Source organism: Gallinula chloropus (genome assembly GCF_964237585.1).
Source record: "Gallinula chloropus genome assembly, contig: HAP1_SCAFFOLD_311, whole genome shotgun sequence".
Taxonomy (NCBI): Eukaryota; Metazoa; Chordata; class Aves; order Gruiformes; family Rallidae; genus Gallinula; species Gallinula chloropus.
The window spans coordinates 91089-101521 of record NW_028168221.1 but is presented as its reverse complement, the minus strand read 5'-3'; the positions used below and the strand labels follow the sequence as shown (position 1 = coordinate 101521).

The window sequence follows — 10433 nt, the reverse complement described above, 5'->3', positions numbered from 1 at the left end:
GTGCGGACTGCGGCCGGGCGGCGCAGCGCGAGCGGCAGGGCGCTTTAACGAGGGACGCCGCCATTGCGGGGCGGCCGCTCCCTCCCGGTGAGAGGGGGGTTCCGCCGCCCGTCGCGGGGTCGGCCGGGGCACTGTCAGGTCCGGGGAACCTCCGAAGGCGATGGGACTCCCTCGGGGGGGGCAGATTTTGGGAGGGGGCGCGCGGGGGGGGGGGTCACTGTCATGTGCGGGGATTCGAACACGGGGTGAGGTCGCCCATCCGGGCGCTGACCGAGCTGGTACCTGCTTAGCTTCCCGGACGGGGAAGCTGTGAGGTCACCGGACGCTCCCTCCCGGAGAGGCGCCGGTACCCACCCCCCCCCCCCCGCCTCGCGGGATCGCTCGGTGCTGCCGCCTTGCGGACACGCAGCGGTACTGCGCCCGGGTGGCGCAGCGCACGGAAGCCGCAGCGTTCCGAAAGTTCCCTCCCGGTGAGGCGGGGTTTCCTTCGCCCGTCGCGGGGTCGGCCGGGGCACTGTCAGGTCCGGGGAACCCCCGAAGGCGATGGGACTCCCTCGGGGGGGCAGATTTTGGGAGGGGGCGCGCGGGGGGGGGGGGTCACTGTCATGTGCGGGGATTCGAACACGGGGTGAGGTCGCCCATCCGAGCGCTGACCGAACTGGTCCCTGCTTAGCTTCCCGAACGGGGCAGCTGTGCTGTGTAGCCCCCCCCAAGCTCGCGCCCCCAAACGGGGGCCCGGAAGCCCCCCGGCGGCCATTTTTCCGTCGGAGCCGCACGGAGATGGGCGCCGCCATGCTCGGAAGCTCCCCGGCCGCCTTTTAACCGCCGGAGCCGCACGGAGATGGGCGCCGCCATGCCCGGAAGCCCCCCGGCGGCCATTTTTCCGCCGTAGCCGCACGGAGATGGGCGCCGCCATGCCCGGAAGCTCCCCGGCCGCCTTTTAACCGCCGGAGCCGCACGGAGATGGGCGCCGCCATGCCCGGAAGCCCCCCGGCCGCCTTTTAACCGCCGAAGCCGTACGGAGATGGGCGCCGCCATGCCCGGAAGCCCCCCGGCGGCCATTTTTCCGCCGGAGCCGCACGGAGATGGGCGCCGCCATGCCCGTAAGCCCCTCGGTCGCCATTTAACCGCCGGAGCCGTACGGAGATGGGCGCCGCCATGCCCGGAAGTCCTCCGGCGGCCATTTTTCCGCCGGAGCCGCACTGGAATGTATCCCGGCATGCCCCGCTCCCTTGCGGGGGAGTATATCCCGGCATGCCCCGCTCCTTTCCGGGGCAGTATATCCCGGCATGCCCCGCTCCTTTCCGGGCAGTATAACCGCGGAGCTGCCACGAGGAGCCTGCCCGTGCTTTCCGGGGCGATGAGGGGGCCCGTCGGGATGCCGGCGCTCCCTCCCGGTGAGGCTCCGGTTCCGCCGCCCGTCGCGGGGTCGGCCGGGGCCGGGCGGTCGGCGGGTCGCGGCGCGAGTGGTCGCGGCGGGCCGGGGGTCGGTGCGGGGCGCGCGGGCGGCGAGGCGCCGCGCCTTCCACACCCCCCCCCCCCAGCCGCGGCCGGCCTTCTGCCGGCGCCGGTCCGTGCCGGGACGTGTCTCCGCGGCGTCCGGCGGGGTGTCTGGGCCGGGAGGGGGGGCTCCGCGCCGCGCGGGCAGTGCGCGGAGGGGGTCGCGGCGGGGGCTTGGGGGTGCGGCCGGGCCAGAGCTCCCGTTCCCCGAGCAGCCGGCACGGGAGACACGGGGCACCGAAGGGGCCGGCGGGGCGGGGCGCGACTGGACTCTTCCGGTCAGTCTGAGCGTGTCCGGGCCGCGGGGCTGGCAGGTTTGGGGGGATTTGGGGGTTTGCGTGGGTCTGTGTCTCTCTCTAGTTGCGGCTTGTGGGTTTTCTGTCTCGCGGGGCTGTTTTGGCAGAGGAGGGCTTAGGGCTTCTCTTGTGGCTGCTGTGGCGTTCAGTGGTTATCGGGGGTTCTTGTGGTGTCTGGGGTTTCCGGGTTTGCTGGTTTCTTCGGCTCGGTGGTTATTTTGCTCTGGTCTTTTGTTGGTTTTCTGGTTTGGGTTTCTTTTGTGGTTTTAATTGGGTTTTTGGGGGTTCCGTGGCTCGCGGGGTTTCTATAATTTTTTATGGTAAATGAAAATGGAGCACAGGTTCTGCTCTGCCTTTTGTTTCCTTGTCAGCCTTTGTTGCCCTTGTGAAATGTCCAAGCCCATTGGAGACATTACTGTTTGGCTTGCTATTTGAGCTTTCTTCTTGGATACCTTGTACCCATTAAGTCCCCAAAAGTTTAAGAGTTGGGTGGTTACCCATCCAGAACCTGTTGTCCTTCTTGTGAGTCTTGGTCCTTCCCAGCCCTCCACTGACCCCTGCCCTTTCTTACTACTCCTCTGATTTTTTTTTTTTTTTTCCCCTTGCCTGTACTTCTCTATTCTACTGTCCTGCTCCCTTTTCTTCTCTCCCTTTCTCTTTCTTCATCTCCCTCTCCCTTTTCTTTTTCTCTCTGTGCTTTTTTCCTGCTTTCTCTTCCTCCTTTTTTCGTCTTCCATCTCTGTCCTGCAGGCCACTGCAGTTACTTTCCTTTTCCATCTCTTTGTCGTGATCTGCACCTGTCTTGTTTTCTCCAAAAATTTCTCTAGCCTGTTGTCTGGTGTTCTTTTTTTTTTTTCATTCTATATCTCACTGTCCCAGGCAGCAAGCTGACCCTTGAATATGCTTTATTCTCCATAAATGCAGGTGCTGTTGGCAGCAGTTCATGAAACGAGGGGCATCTCCAGCAGATCCTGTAGAAGACAGAGTTGCTGCCTGAGGAGAGCACGCCTCAAAGTGTGCATCGTCAGATTTGCGCTCGCTAGAGAGTATGGGACGAAGCTGGCATTGGCGTCCTGTCCAGCCAGTGTCAGGTGACACCCACTTTGCTGCGCACTGGTTACAGGAGGATCTAGAGTAATACAGATGTACTTCTCAGCGAAGGCAGCGAAGCAACACTTTCCTTTCAAACGGTGAGGCTGGTAAGGAAAGCGCAGTTTGTCTCTGACTGTCTCTATTCCCTTTGTCTCAGGGAGGCTGAATGAAAATGATGACTTCTTGACTGTGTTATCACACTGGGTGAGTAGGTGTGACATGCTGGAGCTGGATACTGAAGTTGAGTACGTGGTGGAATCGATGGATCTGTGTTTTCTGCATGGAGAAGGTAACCTGGCATTCGTTTATTTTTCTTAAAATGAAGCAAAGGACTAGGGAAGGTGGGTTCTTCTTCACAGCGCAGATTTTGATGACATTGTTGGAGTAGAAATCCATCCAAGGGTGGTCCTAAAGTTGGCAACATCAGTAGCATAACAAGAGAGTCTCATGGTTCCGCTGTAAAGTGGAAGTACAGAAAGCTGTTCAGCTCGCAGAGTGCAGGCCTGTGTGACCTGGGAATCTACTGATGGACTCTGCCTTATGAGGTGAGATATTTTCGATCGAGCAGGGGGAGTCATCGTGACTTAACAATGTGGTAGCTACACTTGTGATGGGCTCCTGCAGTTTTATCAGCTCTCGGACCCCGGAAGGCCTTCATCCTCCCTCCGTCTCTAGGATGAAAAGGCAAAACATGCCATATTGTGAGGATGATTGAGTACAATTTTCTGCCGCTCCATAAATAACTTTGATACTTAGTATATGTTAGGAGTGCTTGTGGGAGCTTCAGCCTCTTCTCGAAGCAGTCCCGTCTGTCTAAAGCGCGTGCTTTTAAAAACATCTGTGTGTTACATGCATTAGGAACTAAAACTGCAGCTTGATTTTCCTCCTCTAGGGCTGATTTTTCATAATTGCTTCACCCCGGTAACAGAAACGGATAGGCCCTGTTTCGTCAGGGTCAGTCCTGACCTCGTTTAAATGCTGCTGCAAAGCTTCAGTGTTTCAGTTTGCAAGCTGTAAAAATACTTTGTTAAAGATAAGAGTGCTTCTTGGAACTTAAGTGGTAGAACCGCCTTCTCAATGGTAGCTTTTGCTGGCTTGCTTTTGTGCAATGTACATCTTTGCCATTGTGATTTAGCGTGCCTGATTGGTTTAGCATACAGACATTGGCACCCGCTGAGTTGATAAACAGGTCTTTCTCACTGTGCCATTTTTCCACTTCCTTTAATTGTATCTTTTTCAGTCTGTAACCACAGTTAATGTCTTTTTTTTTAAAAAAAAGCACACTACAGCAGCTTGCTTTGTTCATGTGTTCAAAAGATGTTTGTGGTTGCTTTTCCCCCAGTTGTTGCTTGGTTTTTTTTCCTCTTTAAATGCTTTCTGAAAGGTAGAACTGCATTTCCTTGTAGGGTGCACTTAGACTTTTTCCATGTTATCGGAGTTGTAAGAACATGTCAGTTTCAACACAGAAAAAAGGTCCAGCTTTTGCCACGAGGCTTTTGCCATTAGGGTTTAGCCTAATGTTGCCGAGGAAGCTTTCTTTCTGCTTCCCTCTAAGCCTTACTGTAAAAAAGAAAAAAAGCTGTCATGGGAAAGCCGGTTAAATCGGGCTCGGACCCCAGATTGTCACCGGTTTAATGCAATGAAAGTGTCCTGACTGGACTGAAGCACCCTAAAACACTTTGCGTGCTGCAGCATAAGAATGCAGATGGCTTATCACGCAGTAACTTGGGGATCAGCACCGTTTGCTGCCACTGGCAGAGGCTTTTTTCTTATTCCTTCTGACTGACACGGCCATAGGAGGTGCCTGTTTTGTGGCAGTAGTGCAGCAGCACCATCTCTCGACCCTGCTGCCTCAGACATTGCTTAGCCTCACTGCATTTTGTTTCCTGGTTTTGCTCGGCAGGACAAGTCCTGTTTGGCTGTAATTGCAGGGTTAGAGTGTAATATGAGGAAAGGAGGGTGTTGGCTTAGGAATTTCTGTTCCGCTTGCCACAGTTTTGCCACCAGTATTGCAGTTGGCGAGGTGGCTGTCGGGCGTGGGAATCGCGGGGGTGAGTCTCAGTGTGGGGACAGGTTTGTTGCTGACGCTTCAGCTGTTGGGGTTTTTGAGTTGCTGATGTGTGTTTTCTCATTCTACAGAACCACCTTCATGTTGCGTTCCAGGGAGTGTACTGTGGATGTACAGGAAAGATCTTTCCTGGTGAGACTGTCTATAACCACCGAAGATGTTCGCCAGCTCTGCGCTGAGAAGTTCGAGGTGGACAAGCCGGCAGAGTGCAGCCCGTTCCTTGTTGTCGATGACACCTGGCAGCAGCTGACGGAGCATACCTGCCCTCGGGAAATGAAGGCTGAGTTGCACAGCTGTCCCCAACCCCAGGTCTTCCACTTTGTCTACAAATGTGTTAACAGAGATCTGTGTGGTGCCATTTGTCACAATGATGACTCCACGTTTTAAAAGCAGCAGCTCGTCGTTGGATTTCTGTTCCTCTTGTTAACGGCTGAAAACATCTTTGTTGGCTGGCATTCCTTAGGAGCCGAGACTGGTCTTAAACCAGGATTGCCCAGTAAAAATCCCTTAGCCACATCAGGCATAGCTTAGAAAACCCCATGTAAATCGTGCCCAGGGCCGGTTATGCAGACTATTCCACCAGCGTGTTTGAGCGAACAGCCACAAGACTCTGCTGCAGCATATCATATCGTGGCCCTCGGCAGGTTGTCTGCTGTGGTGTGCAAATGTCTTATTCTTTTTGCACCTGGCCTCTAGCCACATGTCATTTTGATTTATATATGTGTATGCTAGACAAGCATTGCAGTAAACTGGCTGGTGTTAGCTTGGGTTCGACTTGTCCCATTCAGGGCATCAGTTAACTCAGAATTACCTGGATGATTGATTGCATTCTTTCCTGGTTTTTTTTTTTGTTTGTTTGTTTGTTTTTAATTACAGAAAATTGTGGGGGTTTATTATAGACATCTTGCAGCAGTTGCAGGTAGACTGTCAGGGTCGTCTTCTAAAAATATTTTTTCAGCTGTAAAGAATTCAGTAATTATGCATGTGATTTTAACATTCAATATACAAGAATAAGTCTCTTTCGGGTTTTGGCGTATTGCATTTAAGGTCTCTATGGTTTCTCCTCTTTTCCTGTTACAGGTGAGTTCTTGGGAGCTTGTGGTACCTGTAAGAAGGTCGTAGTATTGGCGCTGGTGATTTCATTGCCTTTATCTGAACTGGATGTGCTGTTACCTGGGTTAGTGTTTCTATCCATTGGTTTAGACAGCCTTGTGGGTAGGAAGAGGAAGTTGAAAGAAAAGGATGTAGAGAAGGGGCAGAGAAAGAACGCAGAGAACCAAGTTTAGGATTAAAATGTGTTAGTCTGTCTGCTGGTGCAGGCTCCTCTCGGAAAATGAGCCAAGGAGGTTGGTAAGGTGTTTGTAGTTTTACTGATTTTTTTTTTTTTTTTTCCTGGTTTTTGTGGCTATAGGGGTTGGGTGGGTTGGTTTTTTTACAGGCTCTGGGATTTGTGGGGTTAGTGTGGGCTTGTGAGGTTTTTCTGTTGGTTTGTTTTTTTTAACTGGGGTTCTAAGGGGGGGGTTTGGTTCTCTGCCTTTTGAAGGCTTTGGGGTTCTGTGGGTTGCGGGTTTGGGGGAGGGCTAGGGGCTTCTGTGGTGTTTTGAGTTCCCGCAGCTTTTCTTGTGGGGTCTGGGGTTTGTGTGTGTCTTTAATGGGGGTTTGTGGCTTCTTTGGTTTTTGGGCTTTGTGGGGGTTTCTAGTTTGTGGGAATTCTTTGGGTATTTTGGTTTGGTTTTTCTTAGGCTGAGAGGCTTTAGGAGGAAAGCCTGTTCTGAGCGTGGTGTTCTCCTTGTAACAGAAGCAGGGTCTCACTGTGGCATGCCAGCTGTCGTGGCTAACAAGGGAGCTTTTTTGTTTTGTGTTGTTATCAATATTACAAGAGTTCCACTTTGTAAAATGCTTTTGTGATGAGTTCAGGCTACGTCTTGCATCCATTGAAAGCAGTATTTACTGGGGCTGAGTCTTCCTGTTTGGAGCTGAGGAAGGAAGTATGGATTGAATAACAATGTATTGGTTTTTGACCTGCAGATGGTGGAAGAAAGTGAGGAAAGACTAACAGAAGAGCAGATTGAGTCACTTCTCCAGGCAGTCACCAGTCTTCTTCCAGGGGATCCAGAAGAACAGCCAAGAGACTTGGCAATGTTGGCTGAAGACGAAGGTGACCAAACCTTGGAGGCATCTCAGCCCAAAGCTGGCAACGGTTTCGACAGAGGAGAATCGGCTAACAATTTTCTGGGTTATACTTGGCAGCAGTTTACTGTTGTATTGGACATTGTTGTAAAATGCCTTAGAATTTTTATTATTCAGAGGTGATGAGGGAACCAGTTGTTTCCAAGAAAGCGTGGCCAAGGCCACTGTTGTTGTGGCATCTTTCCATCGATGGGGCTGGCAGCAGCTGAGTCAGGGCGGTTGGCTCTTTTTGGGGGACTATGGGGTCTTTACAGGGTCTCTTTTTGGTGGGGTCTAGGGCTTTTGGGGGGGGTTCTCTAAGGGGGGGGTGTGGGGTTCTTTGAGGGGATCTTTATGGGGTCTCATTTTGGGGGGGATGTGAGGGGCTTGGGGGCGTCTTTAAGGAGTCTCAGGTTTTTTGGGGGGTGGTTAGGGTTCTTTATGGGGTCTGTTTGGGGGGTCTGGGTTTTTTGGGGGGGCTCTTTGTGGGCTTTGGGGAGTTGGGGGGCCCTAAGGGCCTTTTTAGGGGATCGTGGGGGGGCTCTTTGGGGGGGGGGTGTCTCTGAGGGGTTCTGGGGGGGTCTCTCTAGGGTCTATTTTTGGGGTGTTGGGGGTTCCTTCGGGGGTCTTCTAGGGGGTCAGGGGCCATGTTGGGGTTCGAGGGCTCTCAGAGGGGTCGCAGTAGGGTTGGGAGGGGGGTTGAATTCGCTGGAGGAGATGGGGGGTTGTTAATGAGCGCAGGTCAGCGGCAGACGGGTAATTAGTGGGGCAGGGGGAGCCGAAAAGGGCCGAGCGGAGGCGGAGAGATACGAGCGGAGGCGGAGAGATACGAGCAGAGGCGGAGAGATACGAGCAGAGGCGGAGAGATACGAGCAGAGGCGGAGAGATACGAGCACTGGCGGAAAGGCCCGAGCGGGGATTCGAACACGGGGGTCCTCGGTGCTGCCGCCTTGCGGACACGCAGCGGTACTGCGCCCGGGTGGCGCAGCGCCCGGAAGCCGCCGCGTTCTGCTGCCTCCGTGCACACTCGCCGCGTTCCTGCGCGGGTGCGCGCAGAGCCCGCTGCGTGCGGACTGCGGCCGGGCGGCGCAGCGCGAGCGGCAGGGCGCTTTAACGAGGGACGCCGCCATTGCGGGGCGGCCGCTCCCTCCCGGTGAGGGGGGGGTTCCGCCGCCCGTCGCGGGGTCGGCCGGGGCACTGTCAGGTCCGGGGAACCTCCGAAGGCGATGGGACTCCCTCGGGGGGGGCAGATTTTGGGAGGGGGCGCGCGGGGGGGGGGGTCACTGTCATGTGCGGGGATTCGAACACGGGGTGAGGTCGCCCATCCGAGCGCTGACCGAACTGGTCCCTGCTTAGCTTCCCGAACGGGGCAGCTGTGCTGTGTAGCCCCCCCCAAGCTCGCGCCCCCAAACGGGGGCCCGGAAGCCCCCCGGCGGCCATTTTTCCGTCGGAGCCGCACGGAGATGGGCGCCGCCATGCTCGGAAGCTCCCCGGCCGCCTTTTAACCGCCGGAGCCGCACGGAGATGGGCGCCGCCATGCCCGGAAGCCCCCCGGCGGCCATTTTTCCGCCGTAGCCGCACGGAGATGGGCGCCGCCATGCCCGGAAGCCCCCCGGCCGCCTTTTAACCGCCGAAGCCGTACGGAGATGGGCGCCGCCATGCCCGGAAGCCCCCCGGCGGCCATTTTTCCGCCGGAGCCGCACGGAGATGGGCGCCGCCATGCCCGGAAGCCCCCCGGCCGCCTTTTAACCGCCGAAGCCGTACGGAGATGGGCGCCGCCATGCCCGGAAGCCCCCCGGCGGCCATTTTTCCGCCGGAGCCGCACGGAGATGGGCGCCGCCATGCCCGTAAGCCCCTCGGTCGCCATTTAACCGCCGGAGCCGTACGGAGATGGGCGCCGCCATGCCCGGAAGTCCTCCGGCGGCCATTTTTCCGCCGGAGCCGCACTGGAATGTATCCCGGCATGCCCCGCTCCCTTGCGGGGGAGTATATCCCGGCATGCCCCGCTCCTTTCCGGGGCAGTATATCCCGGCATGCCCCGCTCCTTTCCGGGCAGTATAACCGCGGAGCTGCCACGAGGAGCCTGCCCGTGCTTTCCGGGGCGATGAGGGGGCCCGTCGGGATGCCGGCGCTCCCTCCCGGTGAGGCTCCGGTTCCGCCGCCCGTCGCGGGGTCGGCCGGGGCCGGGCGGTCGGCGGGTCGCGGCGCGAGTGGTCGCGGCGGGCCGGGGGTCGGTGCGGGGCGCGCGGGCGGCGAGGCGCCGCGCCTTCCACCCCCCCCCCCCCAGCCGCGGCCGGCCTTCTGCCGGCGCCGGTCCGTGCCGGGACGTGTCTCCGCGGCGTCCGGCGGGGTGTCTGGGCCGGGAGGGGGGGCTCCGCGCCGCGCGGGCAGTGCGCGGAGGGGGTCGCGGCGGGGGCTTGGGGGTGCGGCCGGGCCAGAGCTCCCGTTCCCCGAGCAGCCGGCACGGGAGACACGGGGCACCGAAGGGGCCGGCGGGGCGGGGCGCGACTGGACTCTTCCGGTCAGTCTGAGCGTGTCCGGGCCGCGGGGCTGGCAGGTTTGGGGGGATTTGGGGGTTTGCGTGGGTCTGTGTCTCTCTCTAGTTGCGGCTTGTGGGTTTTCTGTCTCGCGGGGCTGTTTTGGCAGAGGAGGGCTTAGGGCTTCTCTTGTGGCTGCTGTGGCGTTCAGTGGTTATCGGGGGTTCTTGTGGTGTCTGGGGTTTCCGGGTTTGCTGGTTTCTTCGGCTCGGTGGTTATTTTGCTCTGGTCTTTTGTTGGTTTTCTGGTTTGGGTTTCTTTTGTGGTTTTAATTGGGTTTTTGGGGGTTCCGTGGCTCGCGGGGTTTCTATAATTTTTTATGGTAAATGAAAATGGAGCACAGGTTCTGCTCTGCCTTTTGTTTCCTTGTCAGCCTTTGTTGCCCTTGTGAAATGTCCAAGCCCATTGGAGACATTACTGTTTGGCTTGCTATTTGAGCTTTCTTCTTGGATACCTTGTACCCATTAAGTCCCCAAAAGTTTAAGAGTTGGGTGGTTACCCATCCAGAACCTGTTGTCCTTCTTGTGAGTCTTGGTCCTTCCCAGCCCTCCACTGACCCCTGCCCTTTCTTACTACTCCTCTGATTTTTTTTTTTTTTTTTTCCCCTTGCCTGTACTTCTCTATTCTACTGTCCTGCTCCCTTTTCTTCTCTCCCTTTCTCTTTCTTCATCTCCCTCTCCCTTTTCTTTTTCTCTCTGTGCTTTTTTCCTGCTTTCTCTTCCTCCTTTTTTCGTCTTCCATCTCTGTCCTGCAGGCCACTGCAGTTACTTT

General features: G+C 56.6%; 1 long non-coding RNA gene across 1 annotated transcript; it reads left to right on the top strand.

Annotated features, from left to right (window-relative positions):
* The first annotated feature begins 4678 nt into the window (after nucleotides 1-4678).
* LOC311204689 lies at nucleotides 4679-7186 on the top strand. The gene is made up of 3 exons (XR_014618092.1): nucleotides 4679-5265; nucleotides 6037-6133; nucleotides 6985-7186. It is a non-coding gene; the product is annotated as an uncharacterized lncRNA (long non-coding RNA).
* Nucleotides 7187-10433: the final 3247 nt, after the last annotated feature.